The following is a 15,339-nucleotide window of genomic DNA, read 5'->3' as shown; positions in this document are numbered from 1 at the left end:
TATACTCGGTGGAAGCCCACTGTGGAGCATATTATACTGTGTGTGGGGCTACTGTGGAGCATATAATGCTGTGTGGGGGACACTGTGGACTATATAATGCTGTGTGGGGGTCACTGTCAAGATTAAAGCAGGAGCACTCTGGGATGCTGCACATGCACCTGGAAGCAGACATCTAGCCTGTAGTAACAGCACCTTGTAAGCCAGTGGCTGAAGTGGCCTGAGGCTTACAAGTTACAAACAGGGCAGGAAGCCAATTGTTTCTTGTTCTGCCATTTATTTCTACTCTATTGGTGTCCTACAGATGTCAGTCAATACTTTAGACAGGGTTTCTGGTGTTCGAGCAGCCTTTGGGTGGGCCCCACAGTGACAGTGGGCCCAGGGTAAACCCCCCACAACCCCACCTCAGTGCCATCTCTGCCTCTGTTAGTTACCTTTTAAGGTACCTGAGCATATCTGAACTGAAGTTTGAACTGAATCCACATCCAGGAACCAGGCACAGATGTTTAAGCTTATTGAAATCTCAACAAACGTACTGTAAAAAGAAGCCTCCAGAGGCCCAGTGTCTTATTGTTTCCTGGAATGTTGCTGTGTGTATATATATGTATATAGTGTTACTGACTATTTATAATAAACCCAAGACAATCATCTCTAACCTGCTCTGCCAGAGTAGCCCACATCCAACTCAATACATTTACTCAGCTGCAGTCACAGCATTGACAAAATATCCCTATATCAGCAGATTGCAGCAGAGTGCAGGATATCCAGGAATGGGGCCGCTGTAAAAATACAAAACACTTCGAGGAAAGAATGCTTGTATAATGAGGGTGGGATATGGCCAGCTAAATCCGAGCAAAGCTTTAGTTTTAGCCAAAGCTCTAGTCAAGGAGCATTGTGAGACAACTTTTTGACCATTGGATCTGATTGCTGACCAGTTTATCATTGAGTGTCCTGTGTAAAGCATTAATAATGTACACTGATGCAATTGTTTTGGACAACTGCCTCCTCTTAACTTTTGGCACATAAAACCCTTTTAAGTTAAGGCCCCATGTAGAGGACCACAAAAAAAAAAAGCACTGCATGAAAAACTGCGGCAGCAATGCATTGGTTTTTCCTGCATCGCTTTTTACACGGAGCTCTGCAGGCTTTCTGCTTTCATTATACCTACAGGGAAACCACCGGCATTTCCGTGGGTATAATTGACGTTCTGCGATTTCCAAAACCGCAAAGGAATTGGAAATCGCACTGTTTCCACTGTGCATATTTTTCTGCAATATGTGGATGGGATTGCACTGACTGTAAAACGCTGTGGATTTTGCAGCGCTGCTACCTGTCACGGCCAAACCGCATTGTTTACGCCACATAGGGCCTTGGCCTTAAATAACAAGCATAGGCATGCAATGACCCTATGGCACTGTCCAAAGAGTGAGTTCAACTGTCCTACTTTTTATAAGGCAATATACTGTATACTCTGCCCTCTAATGCATATCCTTCAGCAGTCATAAAGGTGGTGTCCCAAATTTTTCAGAAGCAAATGTTTAGCAATAAGAGCAGCAATGTGAAAATATAACTTACATCTTCTGTTCGCTACACAGTGTTACTGCAGGTTCTAGAAACCTTTCAGAAATGTCACCCTGCCCAAAGCTTCCTTGTCTTGCAGAGGCGTTCCATGCTGAGGCTGAAGTAAGTGAAACATTATGGTTCCCGTCCTGACTTTCCACTTTGAGCACTATGTTTTTGATGTGCAGACATATCAGATCAGCTATGTGTGATCGTGTTGGTGGACTTACCAAGTTAAATCCTGTACAAACTTTTGGAAAAGGCCTGTAAATACTCCTGGCAATTTAATTCAACCCAGCCTCAATCTCTGTCTTTCTTCCTTCTGAACTTTATTTTTTCTGTCAGTCACTGGATTTGCAGTGGAAGATTGTTATCAAAACTAGAACAGATCTTCAGTTTCAAAGCCCCGACTGAGAGCAGCAGAGAGCATGGAATATAAGCCAAGGTGTAGCTTTTGTAGCACCACCACATGTCATTCACGTTGATTTAGCATAAATACAGAAATGCTATATGGTTTGTTGCAGCAGGTGGGAGTTAGTGACTCACAAGGAACATTATACATAAGTAAGGATTAAACGATCATAAAACACGCACATCAGATACCAATAGTTACCGCAGATGTGTAATCCCATATATAGTTGTGTTAGGGTAGGATGTTACTAGACATGGAAGACTTTATGGGTCATTTACCTAAGTGAATTTAAATCTTGGATGAACAGGTTATTTAGAAATTTCTAGGAAACATTCTTGGAAAATCCCTTTAATGTGGGTGCAAAATTCTGCAGCCATTATGATGTAGGTCCCCTTTAGCCCTCAGAGGATCTCATGCACACCAGTCAGCAGGTATGTACGGGATGATAGGGTTTGATAGCGATGTATCCCTTACCCCTTGAATCCTCACATCGCAGACTCTGAACACGTCGCCAACGTAATATGGGACTTTGGAGCCTTCTAGAGAGCTGAAGGGGATCAGAGGCTGTGGGCGGGAGCGGGGAAGAGTATTTGTTGAAATAATGTAGAAAATGTAACATTTACTAGTATTCCTTAAAATAGTAATTATGTTTAAAAACAATTAGTAAATGCTCTTGTGCTCGGAACCAGTGCTCAAATATAAAAAACATCTTACCAGGCTGGAACAAAACTGAGCCAGAAGCCATAATGCATCATCACAGACATCTCAGGTTCAAGGGGTAAGGGATACATCTCTATCAAACCCTATCATCTCGTACATACCTCCTGACTGGTGTGCAGATATAGATCTCTCTCTCTCTCTCTCTCTCTCTCTCTCTCTCTCTCTCTCTCTCTCTCTCTCTCTCTCTCTCTCTATATATATATATATATATATATATATATATCTGAGAAATCTGAGAAAGAGAGCATGTATGGTGGTCCACAATGGTTTTTGCATTGAGTGCTTCCATTAATATAGATAAAAGCATTCATTGCTCTGTTAACAGTAAAAGGCCCTGTTCACATGGTGGAATCTGACACTGATTTTGCAACGGATTTTGTTTTCAATGGGAGGCAGAGATTGGAGCAGAATGCGGAAAATAAAAACGTCCTGCTCGATTTTGCTGCGACTTGAAACTCCCCACTGGTTAGACTCATTTCGTTAGACTCACCCCACTAGATTCATTTGGGCCTAATCAGCGGTGGAAAACCGCAATGGAAGGCTGATGCTCTGCGTCCACAACAGTGAGTCGGGGGACAGAAAATAAAGAGGAATGTGAGGCAGATGTACACCTCAAATTCCTGTTTACTTTCTGACCTCTGAACAGGTTCTACTTGTATTACAGTCCACTCCAATAGGTCTGCTTCAGCAAAAATCACACAATTTTGGTTGTTGTTTTTTTTTTTTTGTTGCGGTGTACACGAGTTTCTCCAAAAGGGGTCCACTCTTGCCCAAAGGATAAAGTGATCCCATGTTCAAGCCCCCAGCACTTGAAAAATCGAAAACAGTTCAGTTTAAAAAAATCATTTGCCAATTAAAATATAACTAAACGTATAACTGACCTATCAAAATCTAAAGTTCATAATCTTAGTTCCATCATCAAAATTCTTTATTTTGCATTATGTGTCGCGACGCAGGCCCAACTCACATGATGTCTGGTCCATCATTGAGAATGGCCGAAATCAGTGGGAAGTGCACCGGAACCAGGGAGAGGTAACAGTTTTTTATGTTTGTATCCTCCCCTGTATCTCCGATCATTAATAATTGTTCTTGGGTGGTGCAAAATGGAGCATAATACTGTGCGCAGGGGCCACTATGGGGCATAATACTGTGTGCAGGGGCCAATATGGGGCATAATACTGTGTGCAGGGGCTACTATGGGGCATAATACTGTGTGCAGGGGCTACTATGGGGCATAATACTGTGTGCAGGGGCTACTATAAAAATACTATTAAGTGATGTAATGAATGGGTTTGGCTAAGATACATTCTTATTCTTTTTTAGGAAAAAGGTGGTGAATCCCATAAATTTACAGACCTGAAGAACTTCTAAACAAAATGAAATATAGCTTTACAAGTAATACCATCCTGGAATTGTACATTGTCTGTGCCATGATCAGACTAATGAATCCAATCCTACGAAGATGAATTTAAGAAAATCTCCTCACCCCTTAACCCTTACAAGCAAGTATAGCTTAGAAACACCCAGTACTTGCATCTTACCTGCACTGTTATACTGGTGGAATCTGTCAGGCAGTACTATAGACACACCAACAGAACCAGAGAATGAATGAAAACCAGAGGCTTATAACCGTACGACATGAGATGGTCAAAAATCCCAAACCTCAAGCTATGGATACACCGAGTGCCATTGCAGCTCAATACAACTAAATGCCTGGTACACCGCTAGAACAAGAAAAGTGTTACCTGTCCAATGATGTCATTGTGTGGCATAACTTGTAAGTGTGGATCTGATTGGAGACCTAACCACGATTTGAGGTAGAAAATGCCATACCTAGTTATTGAACTAGGGAGCTCTAATGGTTGCCCTATGTGCATTTAGGTTCTTATTTTTTCCTTTTCGAATTTCCAGACATATCTCCACAATAAGACCGTCCAGATCTTGATCACCAGGTCAGTGCCAAAACACACAGATTAATAATCCACATGCAAACACACATTGCTCCAGCCATGGGAAATTGAAAGCAGTTCATGCTGAAAATTGATACCGGGTCAGTAGGAGAGATAAACATATTTGTAGAAGTATGTACATTCTCCAAATATTAATACTTCTGGCCTTTATCCCACTGCTGACTGTTCGTTTTCACTATGAGGTTTGTCTAGGATTCTGAAAAGACAGATTATTTATAGTCACATTATGTGAGAGTAATTGTATCCATTAAAGTGTGGCCCATGAGGGGGCATAGTAAACTTTCTCAAAATGATTTTGAAGGAATGGGCAATTTTATGTCCTCCTTCTACCTCGACCAGCTGTCGAGGTGACCCAATCTCAGTGATTAAGAGTGCTAAGCAGGTAAAAGGGAGACTCCCTTCTCTTTTCCCTCATAAAATCATAAATACGCCACCATTTAAAGGCGACTGAGTCAATTTTGCAAGGTATGGTTGCAATATGCTGTATAGAGAACTACTGTATGCGTCCATTCACACCTAGGAATTTGCTGCTGATTTGGGGACAGATTCCACCGAGATTCTGCCTCTCATTGTTTTCAGTGGAAGGAAGAAATTGTAGCAGGATGCTGGAAAAATAAGCGGTGTACTGATTCAGCCACTGAGTCTGCGGCTTGAGACTTTTCATTGGTGGCCGGAAAACAATAGTGAAAAATGAAAGGGAATTAGCTGTACTCATATCTAATTGTCCAAAAAAACCCTTATAGGGCACAAAGAAAATGTACATTAGATTCGTTGTTACAGCTTGGCGGGAGTCCATGCCAAGGATATACAGAAAGTAAAGTACCTACGTGCCCGCTGTTCCACAGTGGGACATCCAGGAGGAAGAGGAAGTTGAAGAGGATGGACATGGACATGTTTAGAATTGGCTTGTTTATTTGTTATTTGTAAATAAAGCTGTGGCCTACCTCACATATTCCATAAGCATGGTGATCCATGGTATTCATTTCAAAGGGTTGTACATAATGATGCAGTCACCAAAATTTTGGTTACAGGTCAAACAGGTCCAGGAAGTCTAAAGCTAGTAGTCAAGCAGCATTGGAAATTCTGAATGTTACGATCATGTCTAAACTATATCTTGCTTGTCTTATACGTTGAAAATACCGCTAAGAGCTAACGTTTAATTACTTCCTTCTATCTGTTATCAGGTACATTACACCAAGAGGCAACAAGGAGAACAAAATAAAGATATTCTCATGTTAAAGGGATACAAAGGAATTTACAGAGGTTTTATGCCCCTAATAGGCTTAGGCACTTATACTCTTAGTTTTCTGGACCTGGAAAACCTCTTTAAGTTTAAGGCCTCACGTTGCAAGTTTGCAGCAGTTTCGCTATCCCTGAAATTATAATGTTTCATTCCAGGGACATTCAATCATTATCAGCAATCTGTGGGCACAATAACAGTTATAAAAACAATAGAAACAAATGAGAGTATATATGGGTACTAGCCTCTGCTCGTGACTTCGTCTGTGTGTTGTTGGAAGTGATGATCCGCCTACATTCAGCAAATTGCTGCCATTGATGGTTCACCTGCTCCAGTGTTTCAGCAGCTCTCAAGCTGTCCTACTGCTGAACTTATTCCTTGTGCCGTGCCTGTGATTGTTCCAGCATCTCAGCAGCTGGCTGGGAGGCCATTTAATGAGCGTGTTGTTGGCGCCAATGACCCGCCTCCTCTGGTGTTTTGGCAGCTCTCAAGCTGGCCTGCCACTGAACTTGTTCCTCGCACCATGCCTGTGATTGTTCTGGCATCTCAGCAGCTGGCTGGGACGCCATATAATGAGGTGTATTGGTGGCGTTGATGATCCGCCTGCTCCAGCGATTCGGCAACTCTAAGAGCCACTTGATGCCTAGCTTGCTCAATCCTCCTCAGCTCCGCTTGAGGAGAACTCTGTTGACTTTTGGCTACCTTCATAGCTCTTGTTGTTGAGAATTTTGCAAAAAAAATTGACTCTCTTTTTCCCAGTATGTTTAAAATTGGCAAACTGCTAATTTGGATTAAAGGGGTTTTCTTATGTCAGTGTCTCAGCACTGGAGCAGATCAGATAAGCAAATTCAAATTAGCTGAGAGTGTTCTGCTGGCAACAGCAGTTTAATATAGTATATGAACATAAATTCATAACAGTCGTGAAGCCATGTCATTTACCGGGATAAAAAGTAGCCTATGTGTTAATTCAGATTACAAAGTATCTATGTGCCAAATTTCATCCAAATCTGTTCAACTGTTTTTGCATGATTGATTAACAAACACACAAACATTTAAACATAATAGCATACAAACTTTCACATTTATAATATTAGTAGGATAGAAGGCCACAACTGGAGCTGCAGTGCCCTGAATACACACTTGTGTTCAGTCTTTGAGTAAGTAGAACATGTTAAATACCAACTCCTTCTAATAAAACAGGTCATTCCCACCTCTAGTTCTCACGTAATGTCCGCTGTCTATGGCTAGTATCCCCCACACACAACAATAACCTGGGCTTGTGATCCATTCAACTGCCCCACTCAAATACTATGGAGCTGACTTAGTTCAGAAGTCAAAGAACACCTCTGTTCATGGTCCTGCTGCTAGGGTCTCTTGTGCACTACCATCTAGGTCAGAACACACATCTGTGCCAGCTTCCATAGCAAATGAGCAATTGAGTTGAATTGAGCATTAACCAAGCCTGTTAAGTAGTCTATGGAGGATACTGACCATGGACAGAGGAAATTATACCAGGACTGGAGATGCAGTAGTCTTATTATAAGTAGGCATTATTTGATCTTCTGCATTGATTCCAGGACAATTTCTAGTTATGCAATTTTACCTATCGGCAATTGTTTGAATACCCTGCAGTGTCACTACAAGAAAAAGGAATCTTTACATGCTTCCCAAAGAGATCAAGGGGCTGGTTCTTAAATTCATGGATGTGTCAAAACCTCCAGATATACATAAAATGTACACCTATTACTGAGTGACATGGATTTCCACCCTGACACATGGGCGTGCACCTAATTTATTAAGAGGCCTAATCCTCTTGATAAATCAAATGTGCTTTTCACCTGTTGGGCCCTTTTTTAAGGACGGCATACGAAATGGCAATCTTAATAAATCTGCCCAATTTTTGTAGCTACTCTAAATTTTAGCAATTATCAGAATGTCTCATATGACCTAGTAGAATATTTATAATAGGTTTCATAATGACCCATTAAAGATTAGTGGTTCTGTAAAGACGTTACAACTTGGTGCGGTTTAACTTTAACAAAGTTTATGTGTATGGAGCTGGTATGTAAGATTTGCTAAGATAGCTTATTCTGACCATTTTATGACAGTGTAATGCTTCTCTGCTTTTTCCATGACAAGGCTGTTTTATTCAGACTAAACGGACTGATTGTTTGAAGATAGAGAAAAAGATGACTGAATTCCCTGCTTCTGGGAAAACAGAGCAGGCACATTGACTTGAAAAATGTTCCATTACACCACGAAGGAAGGCTGATGCTGTAAAGAGGTACTGTACCCAAGCGGAGCGGCGGCTGCAGATGTCAGGTGTTTGCTCTTCTCCAGCTGGGTGAAGTCCTCCTCTCTTTTAGATGTTTGTCAAACGCAATGCACAATTAGCATCTTGCAGACTTTGCTGACAGATGGATGCCTAAGGCATTTCTTGATACACCTGAGCCACATACTTATCCTGCAAAATTTTGTGCTTCTGTGCCCTCTGTGAAGGGACTTTTGTCATGTTAATGTCTTTAGGTGCAAGTCCAACCTCTGGAACCCACTTCAATCTAAAGAATTCTATTAAACTCTGCATATAAAATTAATTACCTTTCAACATGACCTAACCACTGGACATGACCAGGACACTGTTCTAATACATTCTATACATAGAACAAGTGTAAGGATGTTAGTCCTTACCAGGATCTGTGGCCCTATGGGGTTCCATTAAAGCATGTTAACTTAAATGGTCATGTCAGATGAATTGAACAGCAACATTACTCACAATGAGTAATGTTTTACAAGAGGCAAATAGCTTGTCAGTTACATAAAATGCCTCAATGAGAACAATGGTGTCGTTAATAGTCTCCTAGTGTACCCCTTGCTCTCAGCAGCAAGATAGCATATGTAGAAGAATTCTATTCTATAGGTGCACGCAGTAAAATAAAGTGTGTGTGGGGAAACCTAGACACATCAAAGCTGAGTGTGTGGGGAGGTGGTTGTAGCAGGGTTGTGTGTGGGGGTGGAGGTACATGAAGGCAGAAGAGGTGAGTGTTTGGAGGTAGCAGGCTGTATGCAGGAAGGAAACATCAAAGTAGCCGAGTTGAGGGTGTAGGGGTGAAGCAAGAAGACAGTTAAGTTGTGTTTGCTGGAAAAATTATGAGCTTAAAGCCCAGGAGAAATCTTAATTGTACTCGATCCTCAAAGAAGGCAATATACAGAGCTTCAGAGGAGAGTGCCTGGAGCTCACCCACTCTTTTCGCAGATGTTATGGCGAGGAGAAATGTGACCTTATAGGTTAGGAATTTTAGATTCACCTTATCCAGAGGCTCAAAGGGAGCAATGCAAAGTGCCAATAAGACCGGACAGAGGTCCCATTGGTGGACTGGAGCAGCTACTGCTGGTCTCAACCTAGTTGGCCCTTTAATAAAGGTGCTCACTAAAGGTTCCTGAGACAGGCTCCTCCCCAGATAGGCAGACAAAGTGTCTTCATGTACCTTCAGTGTGGAAGCAGCAAGCCCTTTGTCTAGGCCGTCCTGAAGAAAATCCAGGATCACCCTCACTGGGGGATCGGAGGAGTCCACTTCATCTGTAAGGGCTAGTTTACATGTGGGGCGCCCGCGCAGGTTTTGACACAGAGAGAGACGCGGCGAGCCGCGTCTCTCTCTGGTCAAAACCCGCCTACTGCGAACATCGCGGTCGCGGCTTTCCCCTCCTATGTCGGCTCAAATGAATGAGCCGACGTAGGAGGGTGCTGCCGCTAGGCGGAAGCCGCGGTCCAGCACGCCACGGCTTCCGCCTGAAGAAAGGACATGTCGCTTCTTTTCTCCGCTAGCAGCAGCCCGCCGCTAGTGGAAAAAAGAAGCCCGGCAGTCTGCATAGACCACCATTGTAAAGGGGCGGATTTTGAAGCGAAATCCGCTGTCAAAATCCGCCCCTTTGTTCACGTGTGAACGAGCCCTAAGACACCAGGCATTGAAAATGTTAACAATCCTACGGTAATTTTTATTTGTTGATTTGGCTCTGGCACTTGCAAGAGTCTTCAGGACGCCTTTGGACAATCCTCTATTCCTCAGTAGGAACTAGTCAACCTCCAGGCTGTCAGGTTGAATCTCCTCAGATCCTGGCATCTCAGCTCTCCTTGGGTTACCAGGTCTGGGAGGGGGGGAAGCCTCCAATGCACGCCTTGACTCATCTACATGAGCTGGGCAAACCAAGTCCTTTTCGGCCAGAACGGGATTATGGCGATTCCCGAGACTTGGTCCTGTCTTATTTTCATCAATACCTTTGGTATGATGGGAATTGGAGGGAATATGTATACCAGCCTGAACCTCCATGGGATGGACAGGGCATCCACTGCCAAGGGGTTGTCCTCCTGGTACAGAGAGCAGAAGGTTCCCACTTTGGCGTTGAGTCGGGTTGCCATAAGATCGACCTCCGGGAGACCCCATCTCTGGACAATTTGTTGAAACACACCTTGATTGAGAGATCATTCTCCTGATATGGTGATACCCCGACTCAACTGATCTGCTATTATGTTCAGGGAGCCCTTGGTGTGAACAGTGGATAGGTGGGACAGGTTCTTCTCTGCCCACGAGAAAATTATATTCGCCTCTCTCAGAAGGACTGGAGATCTGGTGCAGCCTTGCTTGTTGAGGTAAATTACAGTGGTCATGCTGTCTGACCATGTTGTCTTTGAGGAAGGGGGCGAAGTGACAAAGTGCCAGATAGACTGCTCTCAGCTCTTCAATGGTTTTGTTGTCCAGATGGGCTCCCCATACCGTATTGGATGCCTCTGTTGTCAACAGGGTCCAACAAGGTTGAACTGAGGACCTTCCATTTTTCAGGTGTCTCCACCATCTGAGGGAAAGACGGGTACTGGGAGAAAGGCAGATCTTCTTGTGCAGTCCCCGTGGAGACCTGTCCCAGGTACTCAACACTTCCTTCTGGAGGGGACGCAAATACCATAAAGCCCAAGGCTGAAGATGACATCAGGCCGAGGACTCGCATAGCGGTGCGGATTTTGCCGGAGAAGAAATCTGGCGGCAGCTTGTATCCTTGTTTTCCTTGGGCTGGTAAGAAAGACCTGCATGTTTCGTGAATCCACAATGAATCCCAGGAATTTCTTCCGGGTGGATGGCACAATCTCTGACTTCTCCCCGTTGATTAGCCAGCCCAACTTCTGTAGGAAGGAGTTGGCTATCTGGAGGTGATGCCGAAGAACTGAAGTAGACTGAACTTTTACGAGCCAGTCGTCGAGGTAGGGAACAACGAATAGGCCTTGCAGTCTCAGAGCGGCGTCAACCAGAGTGACCATCTTGGTGAAGACGTAAGGGGTTGATGATAAGCCGAAGGGAAGTGCAATGAACTGTAGATGCTCTCTGTGACCGGCCATAAGGATGGCATTCCGAATATACTATGTGCGGATGGTAAATAGGAATATGAAGATACGCGTCTTTTAAATCTAGTGTGACCATGGCTTCGTCCTGCAGGAGAAAAGTTGTAACAGAGTCTATAGACTCCATCCTAAAAAGGTTCCTTTTGATGTAACGGTTGAGAAATCTCAAGTCTATTATCACACGCCAGCCTCCTGTGGATTTTGGAACAAGAAAAACCGGGGAATAAACCCCTAGACCTATTTCTGAGAGAGGGACCCTTTCTAGTGCTCCTTTTGAGATGTACTCTGCCACAGATATTTCTAGGCAGACCTGTTGTTCCGTTGGTAATAGCCGGGTGATAATAAACCGATCTTGAGGAGGCTGGATAAATTCTATGGCGTAGCCTTGCTGGACCAATTGAAGAAAACATGGATCTGGTATATTCTGATGCCACGCAGCAGAGAAGAGGGTGAGTCGACCTCCTACCGGAGGATTGGCCACAGAGAGCAGCATCCCATCAAAAGCTGGTCTTTTTCTTGGGCTCCTCCCGGGTGCCTCCTCGCCCAGCACCTCTCGGGCAATACCTGGGGCGTCTCTGGGACTGTTGTGCCCTGTAGTGAGCCATGGAACCTCTAGCCCTAGAAGAGGGAGGTCTTCTGCCTCTAGAGGCTTGGGGTAGTGACTTACCTCTACCTTTGGCCAGCCTCTCTATTAGGTCGGCCAAAAACCTTCCCTGGCTCAAAGGGAAGGGAGCATAACACAAATTTTGAGGTGGCGTCAGCTCTATAGGGTTTGAGCTACAAGGGCCTCCTGGCGGCGGTGGATAGGGCCATTGACTTGGATGCCAGCTTCAGCTGTTGTCTGGAAGCTTCTCTAAGGAAGTCTGTAGCTAGATGGATCTCACTCATAGAAGCAAGGATGACGTCCCTATTGACACCCGAGTCAATGTCTCGTTTCAGACGGTCAAGCTGGGCCTTGAGATTGTCAGCCACTTCAGTGGAGGCGATAGCCACAGACACCTGGGCTGACGCGGAAGCATAAGCTTTCTTTAGAGTGGAGTCTACTCTTCTATCCAGGAGGTCCTAAAGATTTGAGCCGTCGTCCAGGAGAACCACTGTCCTTCAGGACAACTTGGAGACAGCCAGATCCACCTTGGGTGGTAGTCCCCAACGATCCAGATTGAGGGATTGATAGGATAGACTGCTTTGAAAGCTCTAGTTGTTACATACGCCTTCTCTGGCTGTTTCCACTCCTGTTCCATCATGCTGGCCATAGCAGCATCCACTTGAAAGGCCCTCCACCCTCCAGAGGTGGACGCGGAGGCTTCCCTTTCAGCATCCTGATCCCACGACCGGATGGACTTCAGCAGCTGCTGGTCTTATCCCTATGGAATATAGGTCTGCTGGAACTTGAGGACTGGTTATCCGATGAGCTGGACTCGATCTCAACTTGAAGCCTCTCCAATGAGGGTAGGGAAACAGAGCAATTGAATCTACGACACACTCCATTCTGTGATGCGGCTCCTTTATGAACATGTATGAGATGTTTTATATTTGAAGAAATAAAGAAAAAGGGTTTTATCTTATCCCACTTTCTGGAGCGTGCTGGAGTTTTTCTATGTTTATACTCTGGTTGGACCGAGGAAGTCCATCGGCATACGTGCACCCCGGAGAGAGGATCTTTATGGTATTAAGAGCTATTGGGTGAGCTGGACTATATTTTTTTATTGTACTTTCTTAAGGGAAACAGAGCGCCTTTCTACCCACTACTTTTTCGTGAGCTGAGAAAGGGACATACGGATATCTTTCAAAGAATCATCCTGCAAGAAAAAAGGATGCTTAAAAGCCAGAGTGAACACAGATCCACGTAATGGCTGCCATACTCACCATGTACTCCTTAACCCATGCCACAACATCTCTAGTGGAGGAGTCCTCAGGAGGAGGGCTTCTACACTGATGACAGTGCAACCAGTCATAGCCTATAATAGAGTCGGCAATTAGAATTCCCACAATCAGGGGAATGGTAAGACAAAAAAACGCTAACCTACCAACAGGTAGCGGAATGTCGCAATCGATGCATGCCGGGTGTCTTCTTTTTGAAGACTTTCTCCTCCTCCCTTGATCACCAGGAGGTGTAGTGGAGGATGACATAGTGAGCTGTAACTCACTGGTGAAAAAACACTTGTGTAAAGACATGGGAAGGAACAAACAGAACTGCAGTAATAACAAGCTGCAGGAAAAACCACTGACAAAAGGTTAGAAGAAAAGGCTGTACACTTACCAAGACTTAAATATGAAGTCACTCAAATAGCCAAGACAGTATGTCTTAATGAAACACCAAATAGCCTAGAGGCTAGGGAACCCACCAGTGGTTTACCAGAGAGCAAGGAGGGGGTGGGGCTAACAACCAGCTCGTTTTCCCTATGCTCCATTAACCTCCTTTTCCTTGTAAAATCTTCTCCCAAAGTGCCTTGCTGAATTAGCCAAACTTAAAACAGAGGAGACTGACCTGAAATGAACAGAAGCGGCTCCGGCTCTTTGCCGGAGCTACGGCCACACCGGAAGTGCGCACCCGTGAATGCAGTCCGGCCAGAACCTGGCAGACGCACAAGGTTCTGCCGAAAGACTAAAGATCCGGCGCAGAAGCCACCTCCGTGGCCGGAAAGAATGAAGCGCCGGCTGTCGCCGGAGGAGACCTGTTCCTGGATTACTGCGGCACAGCATACGAGCAGGTCAGTAACTGCATGCTTTTCCAGTAACAGCAGGAGGGAGGGAGGGAAAGGGGAGAGGAGCACAAATTGACATGGCTTTTCCCCCTATAGGGAGAAGAAACGGAGAACGAGCTGCAAGAGAGAAGCTACCCGAAGGTAGCAAGAAGTTTTAGAAAACATCAGGACCAGGTAAGACCTTGGCCCTGACCATTTAAGAGGACAGGGAGTCCTCCCCACAGGACAGAAAAAAACACGCAGGGGGGAGGCATCTGTGCCCTCTTAAAGGGTCAAACCATGTGAATTAAATACTGGTTAATTAAAAATTCCGCCTGATAGGGAACCTAAATATACGAGTGGCTTACTTCCAGCCACACAAACAAAACAGGAGCAATATAGTATCACTGGACTCAGGATTACAGGACAGAACCATACACCTCCTTTCACCTCATGGAAATGCAATGAATTGCAGGCTCTGCAGCCTTTTATGGGTCAGCAATGAGCCCAGCAACTACACCTGTGCTGAGGCCTACTCTAGATCTGCTGTGGACCACACATACGTCAGAAACCTGGGGCTAATATATCTAACTCCAGCACTTTGCTCGTTACCTTTTCACGCTATATTTACCAGTATACATAGTTACATAGTACAGCAATATTCTAAAACAAATAACATTTTTTTAATCAGAGAAGTTATTAAAATGACATCCAACTTAAACAAAACAGAACTGGGCATTGAGTCAACAGTAAAGCCACGGACATTAATCTACCAGTTACATATTAAAGGGATTCTACCACTAAAACACTTTTTTTTCTAGTTACCACGTCGGAATAGCCTTTAAAAAGGCTATTCGTCTCTTACCTGTGGAAGTGCTCTCCGCCGCGCTGTTCGTTCAAAATACCGGTTTGTACCGGTATGCTAATTAGTTCTCTCGCAGCGATGGGGGCGTCCCCATCGTAGGAGCAGCGATGGGGGCGTCCCCATTGCAGCTCGAAAACTGACCGCAGCGCCGCCTCTCTGGTCTTCGGTGTCCTCACCTTGCTTCTTCAGCGTCTGTCGGACGCCTGCGCAGTATGCTCTCTGTTCAGCGAAGCTTGCCGAACGTACTGCGCATGCACGAAAGTGCGGTGCCCGCACTATGGCTGGGACCGCAATTTCGCGCATGCGCAGTACGTTCGGCAATCTTCGCCGAACAGAGCGTACTGCGCAGGCGTCCGACAGTACGCTGAAGAAGCAAGGGGAGGACACCGAAGACCAGAGAGGCGGCGCTGCGGTCGGTTTTCGAGCTGCAATGGGGACGCCCCCATCGCTGCTCCTGCGATGGGGATGCCCCCATCGCTGCGAGAGAACTAATTAGCATACCGGT

This window comes from Leptodactylus fuscus, chromosome 6 (genome assembly GCF_031893055.1).
Source record: "Leptodactylus fuscus isolate aLepFus1 chromosome 6, aLepFus1.hap2, whole genome shotgun sequence".
NCBI lineage: Eukaryota > Metazoa > Chordata > Amphibia > Anura > Leptodactylidae > Leptodactylus > Leptodactylus fuscus.
Note: the sequence above shows the minus strand (reverse complement) of the source record.